Source organism: Bombina bombina, chromosome 6, assembly GCF_027579735.1.
Source record: "Bombina bombina isolate aBomBom1 chromosome 6, aBomBom1.pri, whole genome shotgun sequence".
Lineage (NCBI taxonomy): Eukaryota > Metazoa > Chordata > Amphibia > Anura > Bombinatoridae > Bombina > Bombina bombina.
In genome coordinates, this window is record NC_069504.1 from 865,996,130 (window position 1) to 866,014,919 (window position 18,790).

An 18,790-nucleotide genomic window follows, 5' to 3' on the forward strand; every position below is an offset into this window, starting at 1 on the left:
CAGATCATGGAAATAGTGTTAGTTGCTGTATAAATGTCAGTTGTTTTCTAAACAACCTGGATTTCCAAACACTACAAAGGGGATGCGGGAGGAATTCATCAAACTTGTGTAATCTTGGCCTTTTAATTAAGTCTTAATTGTCTGTGTAGACACCAGGGACTAAAGGAAAAGAACATCTGTATATTTTATTGAGCACATACTATTTTGGATGACAAAGGAACATACAGAAAGGTGGGAATATGGAATATGAGAAACAAAACATTTCTTAGTGTTGCATCAGCAGTGATGTTTCATTTGAGAGTAGTGTGGGTCTCATTGTCCAGGTCCCAACACCGCTACCAGCAATACAATGGTTTTTTTTTTTATAGCCAGCTTAGCTATAACATGCAGTCACATAAGTATAAAGAAAAATACGGCTGAGAAAAATCAGGGCCAGCAGCCACCTAAAAATAAATAAATCACCCCTTTATTGCCATCTGCCTGTTGCAGCAGTATCACTGGCCAGTTGTGCAACTCGCTCCCACAGAAGAGCTAATTTATGAGCAAGTCGAAGGAAGGTGATGTGGCTTTAAAATTATATTTTTGGTCTAAATCTACACATTTTTGGTGGCAAAGCTAAAAGCAGCAGAAGTAGTATTGCCAATGTCACTCCTGCCTCAACTGTCAGTGCGTCCATCGCTACCTCTGCCAGAATCCCCCACTAAGATCTGGATTTGTACAGATCTTAGTGTGGTGATCTTTCACTAGATTTAATACGGCTATTAAAAGATCCAAACGGCATGAGCGGCTAAATACTTCCACATTCCTCAAGAAGGGTCCAAATGGACATTCCTAATATTTACTACAGTGTCCAGCTGCTCCTCGTTTCTGGTTTCTTATCTGCCCATTTGAACTGCTGCTGCAAGTTGTGCAATTTTAGAGAACACGCACACTATCCATGGTATGAAGCTCATTCTTTGCTGTGACTATATTGATGTAACATGACGGTACCCATCACTAGAGGGAGGCGGGGATGAACTCTATTCTATGCTTATAAAATGTATTTAGTTCAGCTCCTAGTCTTTACTTTTGTCCCATGTAGGTACAGTTGCCAACATTTAAAAAATAAATTCCAGGGACACTTTGCAGCAGAGCAAGCAAGCAGGTTACCGGAGTACTGACGAGCTACTGATCAACTGTTCCACTCACTCAGTTGTGCGATCAAAACACACGCATTTGATAGTATTAGTATAATTTAGACTTATTCATATCTTATTATACAGATAACAGCACCAAGCTCTTACACCTACCCCGTAATAACGACAATACCAATCTCTGGAACACATTCTAGGCATATGGTTATTGTTACAACACAGTATCAAAATGAGGCAGACAAATAATATGTGATCCCATTTAATAATAATAGCAATATTCCTGTAGGAGTTAATTATATTTAAACAGCACTGTGTGTGTACTATATATATATATATATATATATATATATATATATATAGCCATTGGCGAGTGGATTTTGGCTACCTACTACAGATATTATCTAAAGGGTTATTATATATCCATTTAAGGGCAAGAATTAGGTTATTCCTCTAGGGTTATAGGGACCTCATTAGTGTTTAGACTGTTACTTCTGAGAGGATAAACAGGGGCAGAGTAGAGATGTGGGGAAAAAGATAGTGTTCAGAGTGGAGAAAAAAAGTGTAGAAATTTAAGAGAGAGTGTAAAGAGAAGATATTATTATTATTCTTTATTTATAAAGCGCCAACAGATTCTGCAGAGCTGCCCATGGGTACAAGGATAACAGTACAATGGAGAAACAATACGATAAAAGTCAACATTTTACAGACAAATACAGGGGGAATTGAGGGCCCTATTCCCGTCGGAACTTACAATCTAGAGGGGTAGTAGGATGGGAAACATGAGGTGGAACTGCAAAGGTGAGAATGATATTAGTGAGGAGATAGAGGGTAACTGTTAGTTAAGTTATGCCTAGATTTAGAGTTCTGCGGCCGAAGGGGTGCGCTAGTTACATGTCTTTTTTTTTCTAGTGCTGCTTCTAAACAACGCTGGTATTTAGAGTTCTCTGAAGGGCTGCGTTAGGCTCCAAAAAGGGAGCGTAAAGGCATATTTACCGCCACTTCAACTCTCAATACCAGCGTTGCTTACGGTAGCGGCTAGCTGGAAAAACGTGCTCATGCACGATTCCCCCATAGGAAAAAATGGGGCAGTTTGGGCTGAAAAAAACCTAACACCTGCAAAAAAGCAGCGTTAAGCTCCTAACGCAGCCCCATTGTTTCCTATGGGGAAACAGTTTCTAAGTCTGCACCTAACACCCTAACATGAACCCCGAGTCTAAACACCCCTAACCTTACACTTATTAATCCCTAATCTGCCGCCCCCGCTATCGCTGGCACCTGCATTACACAATTAACCCCTAATCTGCCGCTCCGGACACCGCCGCAACCTACATTATACCTATGTACCCCTAATCTGCTGCCCCTAACATCGCCGACACCTACATAATATTTATTAACCCCTAATCTGCCCCCCAACATCGCCGCTACGTTACCTACACTTATTAACCCCTAATCTAACGACCAGACCTCGCCGCTACTCTAATAAATGTATTAACCCCTAAAACGCCGCACTCCTGCCTCGCAAACCCTATAAAAATAGTATTAACCCCTAATCTGCCCTCCCTAACATCGCTGCCACCTAACTTCAAGTATTAACCCCTAATCTGCCGACCGGACCTCGCCGCTACTCTAATAAATGTATTAACTCCTAAAGCTAAGTCTAACCCTAACCATAACACCCCCTAAATTAAATATAATTTTAATCTAACGAAATAAATTAAATATTATTAACTAAAGTATTCCTATTTAAAACTAAATACTTACCTGTAAAATAAACCCTACTATAGCTACAATATAATGAATAATTATATTGTAGCTATTTTAGGATTTATATTTATTTTACAGGCAACTTTGTATTTATTTTAACTAGGTACAATAGCTATTAAATAGTTATTTACTAACAATTTTTTATTGACACATTTGCATATTCAGGCGTAAGGCTTGCTATCACTTTAATTGCAGGGACAGGTATTGGGCATGTGTCATGACAACCAATTAGATTGTAAGGAGGTGAATAAAAGCCTCCATGTATTAGAGACAAATAGTGTCTATGAATAAGGCCACTTGGGGCTGAAACTCGTCAGACTAGTTGGGGAATTTCTGAGGATAAGAAGGAATTGTAGCAATATACATCTTTTCAAAGAGCAATCCAGAATTCTGGAGCAACGACTAGAGGACAGAGGTTACAGTAAAAGAAATATCAAAAGAGCCAAAAATAGGGCAATCCATACCAACCGAACAGAATTACTCCATAAAAAGTCCAAGAGAAAGGATGAACAAACCAGACTAATTCTAACTTACACTCCACAAGTGCAAGCTGTAAATGAAATACTGAACAAACACTGGCACATTCTTACTTTAGACCCAGATCTGAAGCCAATTGTAGGAGAAAAGATACAAATAGGATACAGGAGAACCCAGAACATAAAAGATAGGGTATCCCGTAGCCACTACCAAGTGGGGAAAACCAGGACTGCCATTCGGGCAGGATCTTTCCCGTGCGGCACCTGCTCCTCTTGTAAATATATCCGTAGAACGGATATGATTCAAGATAGGTTTGGCCATACACACAAAATCAAGAATTACATCAGCTGCACAACGGACAATATAATATATGCATTATCTTGCAGCTGTTCCAAGATCTATGTTGGAATGACCAGCCGCCAGCTCAAAGTCAGACTACAGGAGCATGTAAGGAACATTAAAAATGCTGCAAAGGACCTTGAAGATGGAAAAACCATAACCTCAGTGGCCCTCCATTTCTCTAAACGCCATTTCTCTAATCCAAGAGAGCTAAAGTGCCAAGGAATCGAAAAAATATCCTTAGGCATCAGAGGGGGCAACATAGAACAGGCCCTGTTAAGAGCGGAGTGTAGGTGGATATATCTGCTAGACAGTGTGTATCCTAAGGGATTAAATGAACAAAACAACTATTATTGTTTTCTGTAAAAATGAACAAACTCAGAGACTAACAAGTACCCTGTGGAGAGACACTAAAATACATCCAAACAGGACACCTTAGGATGTGAGAATGAGATATAACACTACCAGGATTCCAAAAGGGAAAGCCTGAGCAGGATATATAATAGAATTAATATAACTTTATACCATTTCCTATATGGTCCGAGTAAAACTGAGTACTAACCACTAGAAACCATATAGGAATGGGACCACTAAATCGCATAGTAATATACAAGGGGAACCACAAATGAACAGGTTCCACTTACCTCTTTCATCATTTGATTTACCAATAAATAACTAATCCTAAACTTGTTAAAAACCCACCTCTACTCACGTTTTCACAGCAATGTAAAAGGTGCACTTTATAATTTGTTAGCACACCCTATGATGTAAGCACACCTATGACACCAATATTAAATGTCACTACAAGTCTGAGAAGCTCACATCTATACAGATCTGTTATAACTCTCTATCAAAATTATTTGGATAGCCCAGGACTTTTTGACAACTGGGCTCACATTTGCACATAACCACACACTGGCTAAATTAGAATTTTGTCCTGGGACCGAGAATCTAACGAGGTTAAATAATGGGACACTAGATCAAGTGGTTCACGTTTGGCACCAGTTTTATTATTATTTTTATTGTCTGTTCACACTTTTTTCATTCTCTCACACGATATCACTACTTGGAACAGGAGGACATCCTGATCTCATCCACACAATATGGCCTCGCACTCTGTTTCCCCTTTAACAATACGTGTCATCTATGACTACACAGTAAATCATGGAAAGTGTTAATTCTGTTCGTTTTTTATCAATTTCGATTTTGGTTGCGATCAAATTATTATTAGATCCTCTAACAGGTAGAACGCCCCATTTGGGAGATGTCAGCTCCGGTACTCTAACGATCTTCTTATATCCGTTGCAGAATCCCACCTCACTTAAGTACACAACCCCTGTTACGTGCCCAAGTATTACAATCTGGCACTTAGAATTAAAGACAGGCACCCAATAAGCGGTGACAGAAATGGCGAACCCTCTACACACCCCCTTCTCCTACAAATACTATAGGAGAAACAGGGAACCAATTACTACAGCCGACGAGGGAGTAACTCCCACCGGTCAGCCAATAAAAAGCCCCGAGTTCGGCGGGCGCCCCACCTTTGACAAAGCCTTTGTGGTGAAACATGTCAGGGCAGCTGGAGAACTTTTCTCCTTTTTAACTTATAACAAACAGTGTGATTTGGTGTATGAATGTTTAACCAGAATATAATTTAAAATGGTATATGTGTGAGAGAGTGTGTGCAATCGAGACCGTCTAGCTATATACAAGCTGCTAATTATTTGTACCGGCACCTTACCTATGGCTATCTCCTAAAATAGATACGCTACGAAGTAATATATTATGGTAAAAGGGCTTCACAGCTACCGTAACCTAGAATATTAAGTGATCTATTTATTTACATTAAAAGCTGGGGAGACTTAACGGCAATACTAATTTTATTACCGAGGCTCAAATAACCGTTCTGCTACTCCTTTAATGGTAACCATAGACAGCCTTCCGGTTATATAAGCTATATACTCCCAAACCAGCATATAATACGTACTGAGGAGATATATCAGACCAAATCTGGGGGTCAATATAGACAGTAATAGACAGTAATTACTGGTGATATATACTGCTAACTTGAACCTTGTGTAAAGGAATCTATAGATGTATCCTTGACGCTACGAAAGCAACCGAGACCTTCTAGCTATATACAAGCTGCTAAGTATTTGTACCTGCACCTTACTAACCGCTATCTCTAACAATAGATACACTACGAATTAATATATTATGGTAAAAGGGCTTCACAGCTACCGTAACCTAGAATATTAAGTGATCTACTTATTCACATTAAAGCGGGGGAGGCTTAACGGAAATATTAATTTTATTATCAAGGCTCAAATAACCGTTCTGCTACTCCATCAATGGCAACCATAGATAGCCTTCCGGTTAAATAAGCTATATACTCCGAGACCAGCATATAATACTTACCGAGGAGATATATTAGATCCAATCTGGGGGTCAATATAGACAGTAATTACTGGTGATGTATACTGCTAACTTGAACCTTATGTAAAGGAATCTATAAGTGTATCCTTGACGCTACGAAAGTCCGTGTACACATAACCAATTAGGGGCAGTAATCTGACATCACAGCTACATAAATTAGTAACTTTGAGACTTAGGAGGTCAGTATCAAGTGAAGCAATCTTTTTTGAATACCACAGCTGTCATTTTACAGCCGAGATCTGCCTGATTTCGTCTCAAAGGGTCTCACCTAGATGCTAAGCGTCATCGCACGAGTATAAGCACTACACACTACAATATATATAAGCTTGCACGAAGCATTTCATCCAGTAATAAATAAACTAATACTGTACCGGATTTATATGTATGCTTAGCTCTCTGTATGGAATTCCACTAACATTTGTTGGCACCCATAAACAATTTTAATTAACCAACAGAGCTATCCACACACAAGTACAGAGTATTTGTAATATCAGATTAATACTGGAATACACCTAATCTGATTATCCCTACAAGCTGGGGAAAACTTTTGAACCCACGTATATAAGTGGGTATAACAAATAATAAAAATATAAAAAAAAGACGTGCTATATCGCCTTATAGATACCGCCTCACAATATAATAATATCCTCCTAACCCAGTATGATGCAGCTGATACTCCCCCCAGTGTAATCAGTAAGGTGGTAATCCTATTCTATTTACCAATATCTAAGTGGCAAATAGCAAGCGGGGACCGTTACAGTCAGGGTCCTTATCATCTTAATATTATTATTCACACCCCTCACACTGAGGACTGACACAACTATTGGTGGATTAGCTACACCTGAGATATAACTCAGGATCTCACATAAAAGGGTGACACCCGAGGTACACTGTAGCACCCCACAATAGTGAGGATATTCTCCTCAGAATTTACCTAGAATATATAATTTGTTAACTCCTTCCCAGGAGCAACATTCCCACACCACACACTGTTTGCAAATTTTAATGTGTTGTCAAGATTTTAACTTATGTAATAAAAGTTAAGTTTTAATTCGCCCTTCTTTGGGCTTCTTTACCTATGGTAGGATTGGACTTAAATAGATTATTTGCTGGTGAGTGCTACCCAAGTACATCCTTGCAATTGCTTACTGCAATTGATATTTGCTGTCCATGACTGTGCCAACTATTTATTTTATTGTGAGCCATGTTTTATGCCTTTTTGGAAAAAAACAGTTTTACACAGCATACCGGCTTTTGGATGTTTATGCATTAATCGGCACTGGAGAGTGCTGTCCAGATATGAGGAACGCAAGCATTAGCTAACAACTCGAGGAGGCTACGGGTTGTCCCACAGAAAGCCACCAGGACCAGTGACACCCGGACCGCAGTTCTTACACCCGTAGCAGAACAGCAGGAGTGCCTGTTACACCTATTAGCGGAGAGTATGCCACATGACTGGATGACGTCAGACGCCAACAGCAGGTACGGAGAAGAGCAAGCTACGGGGAATAACGGAGCAAAGGAAATACCTGTTACAAGCCCTGTCAACTATCAGCTTGGAGGCCCATGGACTGCATGCTCAGGGAGAAAGGTGAGAACAAGTACTTGTTTGCATTGCAGGTGACGAGTCAAGGACCGTATTGGGGGTGTCACTGGAGCAGCAAGGTAATCAAAATTGTATTTAAGTATTCCCCGTGCAACAGCATTTTAAACACAGAACTTTCTCAGAGAGCCTAAGGTGCTTGTAGCATCCGGTAATGATTCAATTTGTTAATTATTTACATGATACACGCTACATTGTATTAAGTATAAAGTTGAGAACTGGCACTAGGTATAGTTTATGCAGAGGAATTAATGGATGATTAGTCCGGTCCTAACCCTACAGCGTACATACTAAATATCTAAGGTAAGAGAACCTCAAGTTAAGGGTTTTAAACAGCACTCATTCCTGCTAAAGTAACTAAAAAATAGAATTTTTATTATATTACAGTTAAAAAGAGAAAAGGATAACACCTTTTAAAGTACACACTAAGCCGCTGTACACCTTGTCCCCCTGTTTCCTGGCCGATAGCAGCTCCCTCGGCTTCAGGTGGCAGGGACAAGGGACAGCAAGTTAAAACCAACAATTGTGCACAGGAGTGCTTACAGAGAGCACAAACGCGTTTCGGCTGTACTATTCAGCCTTTGTCAATGTGGTAAGACAAACTGAGGCCCGGGTGCCACCCTCTTATATAGTGCTCATAACCGGTCTCACAGCCAATCACATGAATCCCTTTGGAACGCCCTTCATTTCGCCAATAGAAGGCTGTGTGCTGGGGGCGTATGTGAAAGCTTCTGTCTGATAGGTATAACTGTGTCAACTTCGTCAGTAATGATTTGTTATTGGATGTAAGCATTGTCGACTCTATCTCATTCATTGTATGCCTGTTCTAACATTTATGATAACATATATTGAGCAGACATAGTGATAATCTGTATGCTATCATCCGTAATCACACTTAGGTATTTTTGGTTAGAAACCCTTGTGGTTTAACATAAGTCCGTGTTATAAGCGCAAATGTTTTAAAGCGCAGGTGTCTGTATGTCCTAGTATTCACCTTACGAAACATTACATCGGAAACATTTTTGGAATTCATTTTGCATGTTGTAAAGCAGTGTAATAGAATTAGTGTCATGCAAAGGTCTACTCCTATATACATCTAGGGAATATTATTTGTAAGCTCTTATGTATTACGGCCGATTTTTAAAATAAGTTGGCTTCTCCGTAGATAGTAGTTATAAAGGTTGAAGTAGTACATCTAGATTCACTAATTAGGTTCATAATTACATTCCTGTCCTGTCAAAAATAATAAACTTATAATGCGCAACTGAATACGAAAATGAACCCTAGCTTTTCCACATTCATATACTAGCTAAACCCTTTTACTAATTCTGACCTGTTGATAATATATGGTATCGATATTTGTGAATCCAATCACACATCTACACAAGGTTATGTGTGTGATTGTTCACATCATAACGATCTTTTAATCTGTCACACTGAATAATGACAACAAATGTTGAACACAATTGGTACGCATTTAAGTGATACTGCAGATTTCTGACTTGTGTGTTATCAGGGGGCAAAAGTAATTATCTCGTTATACAAAAATTATTTGATAGATGGGTAGGCAGTTATTGAGGTCCTAAACAATCTTAGTTCTGTATGTTCAGGTTTCCAATCTCCTACATAGTCTACAAAATAACATGCATCTGAGAGTTCAATATTGTCCCCTAATACTGGTCTATCGTATAAGAATAACCATTAAGTGTGATAATCATAATAGTGTGTACAAGTCAAAAACTCTGATCCATGAATTTTCACAATGAGTCTGGTCTCAATTATGCTTCCAGGATGATAAATACTTTGTTAGTGATTTATATAATATCTGCACAGTACTACACAGTACTACACATCATATGAGATTAACCATTGTCGCTACATTGTCACACTGAATTATTATTTTTTTGTTTCTTTTGCAATATACATGTATTCTCATATATTTTTTAGTCTCATCTAGTCTCTGCATATACCCCGGTTCTTTTAAGGATCCACCATTTAATTTATTTTTTATTTTTGTGGCATTTGTTTATATATATGTGCGTTTTATTAAAATATAGCATGTTTATCAGCATATAATATATATTGGTGTTTTTCTGCTGTACCCAGCTGTGTGTTGGGATCATGTATATACTCCCTTTTTTATGTTTATTCTCATATGTATATTCCTATATTTAGAATTTATATTTAGAATCTCTTTAGCGTTCAGTCATATTCACGGGCTTGCACATGTAAGAGGGCTCTATAAGAATAGTATTAGTACATTCTCGTATGTTTTTATGTTGATTATGTGTGCATTAGTCTGCATTATCCAACAGATAGACAGAACATAGAAAATCTTCCCAGTGCGGCTCAAGGTGTGTGGTGTATGGGGAGGGAATGCCAAGTTGAGTCGGTAGTTAGGTTAGAATAAAACAGGACATCTAACAAACATTTATGCTTATTTTAGGCTTGTATTCACAGTCGTATGTCATGGAGGCGTTCATAGAGAAGTAACAAGGTCTACGGTATAGCAAATTTGGTAACAGCTAAAACTGAAATGGTGCTCAACTCACCACACTGCTCCTGAATCCTTTTGCCGGAAGCTCGCTTACCCGTGCCTCTCACCGGACCTTGCTCTCCTGCTTGTAAAAGTGATTGCCTGCTCCCCGGCATCTGTAAAAGAATATGCCACTCCAACACTACTGCAACGCTGTCTCGCTGCACGCCTTCACAGTGTACTTCCGGTCTGTGACACAATCCATCCTCTCAGCCAATGGTATTCCCTCCTACGTCTCTGTAGCCCCAAAGCACCACCGTGATCACCTGTGTGCCGAGATTCCAACCCGGTGAAATTCTCCAAAATGTAATAGCACACAAATAACCGGGTGAGTCTCAAGGCACAATTCTGTAAAAATCTTCAAGCTTTATTCGAAAACCATAAGAAAAACATATTCTTAAAACAGGATTAGGTTCATAAGAACAATAAGCTGGATTGTCTTACGCGTTTCGGCTAAGTTCAAGCCTTACTCATAGACATACTTTGTGCAACTGAACACAGGGCTTAAATAGCCCTGTGTCTAGTGCAATTGTAAAGCCCCAGCTGTGAATAATTAAAGTGAAAAAGGACATTACCTTGTATAATTATTGAAACGGATACAGAATGGTGACAGCTAACAATTGATATACAGGTATATGATATATAATACAAGTTATGACCAATTATATATGTGCAGGGGTAATCATTAGGGGAACAAGGAAATACTATATAGTCGTATCAGTATACAGCCTATTATTTATACACCAGATCTGGAGTGCCAGATCAAGAATTAGAGGGCCATGCATTGCCGTTAAATATGTAAGCTCAAAAAGACCACCTAATACTCACAAAAGTGTCCCTAGTTATGTATTATTTTTATGTATTGACAACATACTAGGGATCTGCAGATTACTACAGGCTAGGCTTACTTGAAATTAAATTACACTTTCGTTCATATTTATTTATTTACTGAAACGTAACCTCAGTCATCTTTAACACAAAGCATTTACTTAAATAGCTAATGGATCAAACTTTAGTAGATCCATTTAGGTGAGCTGACAATATATGTCATGTATATGTATGTATATTGAGATAAAGAATATAGGAAGTGGGGATAAAGACGTTAATGAGTGAAACGTTAGTATAAAAAATGAAAAATGGTCACTGTAATATTAGCCTTAAATTAGAGATTATTGGTTCAGGCACCAATTTAGTATTAAAATAAATTATGTCACTGGACATTAAGAGTGATATATATATTTACTTACGTTGCCAAAAATTAATAATGTCTCCTTCAATATTAAAACCTTCTGGTCTCCTAGTCCTTAGTTGGAAAATCCAGTAAGCTTCTTGATAAAGAAGCTTACTAGTAATATCGCCCCCTCTGTCTGGAGCTCTAACCTGCTCTATTATCTGCCATCGGAAACTATTTACATTTTTACCATGTCTTTGAATGAAATGCTAGGTCCGAACATTCAACCCCATTATCAATATTGTTCAAATGCTCGCAAATTCGTGTGCGTGCCTCTCTAGAAGAGCATCCTACATATTGCTTCTTGCAAAGTGTACAGTCCACCATGTAAATAGCGTTATGAGTACGACAATTTGTGCAATATTTAAGAAGATACACTTTCTGTGTAACCATAGACTGGAAATTTTGGGTCACACTAGTACACCCACATGCAATACATTTGTTAAAGTGGCATTTATAATGCCCTCTCACATGTAGCCAGCTGCTAGCACTGGGTTGTTTTCTAAGCATGCTAGGTGACAATACATTCCCTAAGGTACATCCTCTCTTTGCCATTAAATTGCACCCAGATTGCACAAAATCTTTCAAACTGTCCTCTGCCATTAGTATTGGGAGATGCTTGCCTATAATACCACAAATTTAGTCTGCATTATGCCTGTTATGCATTTGTGCAATACATTTATACATTTGTGCACTACGTCTGTTGAACATTGTTTATAATGTACAATTGAAAAGTGTTGGATTCTGTAATGGTCTAACTTGTACTTTACAGGGTTAATGTCTATGTATGTGTCATTCAGGCTAGGCATCAAGATACTGTTTATCGTCTTTAGAGGGCGTAATCTTTGTTTTAATGTTCTGACCTATCAGGTGATTTGTAACCTTTTTTTAAAGTCAAGTATCATGTGTTGCACCTTAGGCTATGATTATGGCTCAGTGCCGAAACATGTAAGCCATCAGGCAGTTCCCGTGGTGCCGGAGGTCCCAAGAGCTATGCAGCAGCCCTGCGCAGTGGAGCTCAATGATGTCATTATCCAGATGGGAATAGACAGCCTGTGCAGGCCTGGAGGAGGAGAGAAGCAGCTTGACAGGTGTCACGGCCCAGGGGGGCCTGAAGTGGTAAGGGGCAGTGGCGGTAGAGTGGGTAAGGTTCCAAAGGGGTGGGTGAGGTACTTACGGCCAGGGATGTTGGCCTGGGGGGAGGGGAGCCACATTTGGAGGTCCAGGCTCTGGTGGTGGGTTCTGATACGGCCAGGGGCAATGGGGCAAGAGGTGTTATTGAGGTCTCCCAGGGCATATATGTAGTTGGGGGGGCTGATGGGGAGGGTGATATTCCTGAGTCCCATGGGGTCTGTGGGGCCCGGGATGACTTTGAGGACCTCTCTCTTTGTTTGGAATCCTCAGAGGAGGATATTGTTCCACCCAGACCTAAAAGGGGGGTCCTCAGAGTCAGTCCATGCTCACAGCGGTTGCTGAGGGGGTTCTCGGCAGTTAGGGGGGGGGGTGGGGGGGTGTTGGGTAGGGCTGTTCCTGTTAGGGGTGTTGGGACTGAGCCTAAAGATGTTTCTTTTGTAGATGTGGGGGATGTAGTGTCATGGCCAGGGACTTCTTCCGGCCTGCTTGCTATTGGGGGTGAGCATTCCTATGGCCTGCAGGATTCATGGACTGAGACCATCTGGCTGGATTCAGAGGATGGCGTTCCATTTGAGGAACGTGCTGAAGTAATTGACTTGGAGGAGTCGGTGAGTATGGCCAGGGACTTCGGTCATGGCCAGAGGGGTAAAGTGGGGAGGGGTAATTATTCTGTGTCTAGAGGGAATACTGGTTATGTGAGATGGCTGTATAGGCCGGGGGGTGGTGGGAGGCCAACTAGGGGCAGATAGCTTAGGAAGTACGGGGCTGAGGATCCTTGTCAGGGAGGCGCAGAGGCCACAGCTCCAAAGAGGGGTGGGGGGGCTTTGGCCAGTGCCATGGGTTTTTCCACAGTACAGACAGGTGCGGGTATGTGGGCGCTGGTGGGGGGATTGTCACATGTGTCTTTTTTGCAGGCTACAGGACACCAAGGAGAGGAGCAGGCGGCTGCTACGGAACATTTTGGTAGCGGGTTCCAGAGCCAGAAGATAGATATGGCTGTGTCCAACTCGGGTCAGCCCCAGAGGGCTGAGGAAGCAAGAACAGGTACGGGCAAGAATTGCATGGTGGGTCAGGGTTTTGGGGTGAATACAGGGGTGAATGTCTGTAAGGATTCTGTTGCAGTCACTGTGGTGAAAGGGTTACGTGATTTGTTAGCGAGGCTAGAGGGCTCTGGGTCGCTGGGATCTGGGGTGCTGTCTAAGGACATGGGTCCTGCCGGTTGCCCCTGTAGTAAGTACTGTCACAGTCAGGTCGCCATTTGTTGGGTCGGGTCTCGCGGCGGAGGTTTGCCCCCAGGGCCAGTCCTCTATGGTGCACCCCCTGCTGCTGTCACTGCATTAGGTAAAAGGGCGGTGGGCCTGGAACTTAAGGAAAAGATATGGAGGAGGGAATTCATTGAGTTGTTTTCCCTATTGCCTCTGGACCAATCTATCGAAATCCCAGAGGATTCAAAGAAGGATGCGTCCAAAAAGGAGGAAGAGGAGAGGAAGAAGTGCTATAGGAAGTTGCCAAAAAATTTCACTAACTGGTTTCAGGCCTTTGTCATCTACGCCATCATCATGGCGGGCAAGTTTCCTGACCAGGGGTCTGCGCTCTTCTGTTATTTTGGACGAGATTGCTGTTGCGCAGCATAAATATGGCTCAAGGTTATGACACTGCTCCGGACGTCACAGCCCTTTCGTGCGGGAGCAGGCGGTTCCCCTCAAGGAGGACCATCGGCATCTGTCAGAAAAGGTTTCTGCTTTGCCTTCAATGAGAAGGTGTGTAAGTGGGGCTCGTCATGCAAATTTCGGCATGAGTGTTCAGGGTGTGGGGGTTCCCACCCCTTCTCTAAGTGTTTCCCGAAAGGGGAAAACCGGCGGGGGTTCAGACTTGCCTGACAAGGGGTCTAACTCTGGTGAGGGTAAGTGGGATGGCCCCCTGGCTCACACGGTACGCTAAGCTTAAGGGGTGTGAGAAGAAAGTGTTGGCCGCACCCCCTCTGAGGAAGCGTTCTGTGAAACGCGCATCAGGGGTCCAACAGGAGCAGCTGTGTCTCTCCTAGTTGTTGTTTTTAACTTGCTTGTCTGGGTTAATATATATATATATATATATATATATATATATATATATGCTTTTAAAATTCTGATATATGATCTTATGGTGCCCACTTTATCAGTTACTAACAGTTAAAAGTAATACAGCCCTCGGATTGTAAGGGCTTAGCTTGCTTTAGTATAAATAAACAATTGTGGGCTCATAAAAATTATAAATTATCATGATGAATAAATGTAGCAATTAATATTTACCTTTAAACCAGGTTTAAGTGTTTTTAATTTTTTGCTGTGCCACAGTATGAATGTGTGTTCCTAGTTTAGCAATAAAGTTGATAATGTATGAATGAAATGGAACTTTTAAAATAGGAGAATTACAGAATTTAACTTAATTTTTCTTTGGAGTTAAAATCATTGTATTTTTGTGGGGTTCTTTGCTACAAACTATGTTGTAATCCTTCTTACAATTAGTTTATCTAGTTGTGTTGTTCTGTCTAACCTAGAATCCACATCAGATGTTGGTCCAGTAATTGAGAATAATTAGTATATCATTCCTATTTTTAAGGTATATTTACTTTTGATAAATACATAGGAGCAGCATCTGTTACTATTTAACTCCAATAACCCCTAACCTTACATGTTCTACTGCCTGTGTTAGAGTTTGGTGGGATTGGGAGGAATGGTTGCAGCAGGCTTGGGTTAGGGAAGGAGTGGATGATGTTACGGGCTGCCTCTTAGAGTGGTTGTGGCATTGGGGTAGTTTGGGCCTGTATCCGGCTAATATGGACAGGAGACTGTCTGCCTTAGCTTTCAGGTTTAGGATGTTAGGCCTGGGGATGTGACCGAAGCCTTTTGGGTTCGGCAGGTTCTCAAGGGTCTGAAGAAGAAGGGTCAGAGAATAGATAGTAGGCGGCCCATTACCTTTGCCTTATTGGCGAGAATTTGGGGAATCCTGCCCAATATTTGTTTTCCCCCCTTTGAGATTTCTTTATTTCACATGGCCTTCGTCTTAGCCTTTTTCGGGGCCTTGCAGATTTTTGAGCTGGTTAGCCAGAGTAAGCGGTTACCTGGGGGTCTGGGGATTGATGATGTGGTGTGGGGGGCTGGTAGGGTGGACATGTTTTTGAGATGCAGTAAGACTGACCAGTGTGGGAAGAGGAGGAGTATAGTGTTATTCCCTAGTGGTTGTGAGGTTTGTCCCTGTAGAGTGTTGGCACAGTATGCGGCCCTATGGCCTTGGCAGGGGGGCCCACTATTAATTCATTCAGATGGGTCCTGGCTGTCGCAATATCAGTTTAGGGCAGTCCTAAAAGTAGTTATGGGTTGTTTAGGGTTGTCCCCATCAGAATTTGGGTTGCATTCCTTCCGTATTGCGGCAGCAACTGAGACCTCAATGCTGGGATTGGGGAGGATGTGGTCAAACGTATTGGGAGATGGGGGTCGGCACGGTATAGGTCGTATGTAAGACCTGACTTGAGGGTAAAAGGGAGGGACTGTTCTTGTTAATGGTATTCTTTGTGTTTTGTTTTTTTTGTTCCTAGGTGCAAGGAGCGTTCCTAGGCGTTCCTAGGTGCAAGGTGCAAGTGGACGGCCTTCAGTTGGGGTGCCCAGTTTATCAGTGGGAGGTAAAATGGTTGGGGGTTCGGGGCTTGAGGTGGGAGAGTTTGTTGCCATTGTTCGTGTATTACTGTAGGCAATTCCCTCCTCCAGAGGTGTTGATAGTGCACTTGGGGGGCAATGATTTGGGTTTCCTGTCCCAGTGAGAGCTGGTTAGGAGAATCAAGGGATCTGGGGAGAATTGCGGGTCTTCACCCGGCCTTGAAAATTATTTGGTCTCAGATTGTGCCGAGGTTGGTTTGGAGGGTGGCATGGGACCATGCCAGTTTAGAACGGAGTCAGAGGAAAGTCAATAAGTTGATAGGTTCCTTTGTTAGAAGAATTGGGGGCATGGTGGCTAACCACCCTGACTTGGAGGAGGTGGGATCTGGGGAGTTTTATCTGAAGGACGGGGTCCACCTCAATCAATTTGGCCAGCAGCTGTTTTTACTGGAAATTAAGGAATCCCTGAGGGAATTGTTGGCTTTGGTGGGACTGGGCTAATTTCATCAGGCCAGTATGTGTGGGGGTGCTAGTTCTCGGGCAGCAAGGAAGGAATATGGCCAATTGAATTTGGGGGTTTTGAACAAGTTGCCTCTCCATGGGGTGAGAGTGCAATTGGTTTCTTATAGGGGCAAGGGCTTCTCTATTAAAGTGGAGGTGAGGTTGTAACGGACTCAGCAAGTACGTGGTTGAGTCCAGATAAAGTAACTGCCATGTTTCTAATTAATAAGGGTACTAGCACCGCTGGGTATAGTCCAGTACGGCATTTTAAATGTTGTTAAGGTCAATTTATTTATGAACATTGTGTTTATGTTATGTTCAAATGTGGTATTAATTAGTATTTAAAAGGTTTCTTGTTATTTAATAAAGGTGCTGCAACCAATTTTTGTACCAAGATGTTGTCTCCTGTGTCTTATTTTAGGTATAGGAGGGGTGGTTGTAAGGTTTTGCATAGGGGGGGGGGGCAGAACTTGACGACTTGAGAGGTCAAGAAGTCCCTGTGAGTGACAGGGTGAATGGGAAGGGACTTTGACCTAAGGGAGGAAGAGGCCCCCTTTTGATTGGTTGGGGTAGAAGGAAGGGGTTGGTTCAAGTTGAGCCATACTTAAGGGGCTAAGCAGGAAGAGGCAGGAAGTCCCTTGTGAATAAGCATTGTGGTGACAGCAGCTCCCTCCCGCCCACCCTTTTGTTGATGGTTTTTATTCTTTTATTTGTAGCTTGTCACAGCGTGGCGGGGGTGCTAGTTCTCAGGTAGCAAGGAAGGAATATGGCCAAGTGAATTTGGGGATTTTGAACAAGTTGCCTCTCCACGGGGTGAGAGTGCAATTGGTTTCTTATAGGGGCAAGGGGTTCCCTATTAAAGTGGAGGTGAGGTTGTAACGGACTCAACAAGTACGTGGTTGAGTCCAGATGGAGTAATGGCCATGTTTCTAATTAATAATTGAACTAGCACCGCTGGGGATAGTCCAGTACGGCATTTTAAATGTTGTTAAGGTCAATTTATTTATGAACATTGTGTTTATGTTATGTTCAAATGTGGTATTGATTAGTATTTAAAAGGTTTGTTATTTAATAAAGGTGCTGCGGACAATTTTTGTACCAAGATGTTGTCTCCTGTGTCTTATTTTAGGTATAGGAGGGGTGGTTGTAAGGTTTTGCATGGGGCGGGCGGAACTATGTATAAGTGAGTTTAGATAGATATATATATTTAAACTATACAAAATATTGTTGTTTTTTATTTATCACTCACACAGCAAATTTTATATATATATTTAATATAGATTATTTATATATATATATATATATATATATATATATATATTTAATTTAAATCTCTCTCAAAAATTATATATATATATTTATTTTTTTGTACACAATATTATTAAAAATGGGCTATATACACACATACTATCTATGTGAGTTTATATGTGTGTGTGTATATATATATATAAATAAACCTAAACTAATATATGTGCCATTTCCCTTTATTTCTGCCACAAGACAATACTGTGATTCAAATCTAGAACCCCCCCATAATACAATATATACTGCATATACAGTGTTTTCGGGTTGCTGCATATTCATATTTTAACTGTATTTACTCAGATACTTGCTTATCATATGATATAATTTAATTACAAAATCTTATCATTCTACCTAATGAAGACTTCTTTTCTGCTGAAAATTGCACTGTTTAAATCTGTGTAAGTTATATTTGTAAGAGGCAAATCAATTATTTAAACATCAATGTGTATAAATATAAATTTGTGTAAGTATTTGTAAGTATATCTGTGTGCACATGTGTATGTGAGTGTAATTATGTGGAGGTATATGGTATATGTGTAATTATATGTGTGTAAGTATGTGTAAACGTGTGTGTAATTATGTATGTAAGCATATATGTATGTGTAAGCATATATATGTGTGTAATTGTATATGTGTGTGTAAATATATGTGGGGTGTAAGTATTTTTGTGTGTAATTACCGTATATGTGAGTAATTATG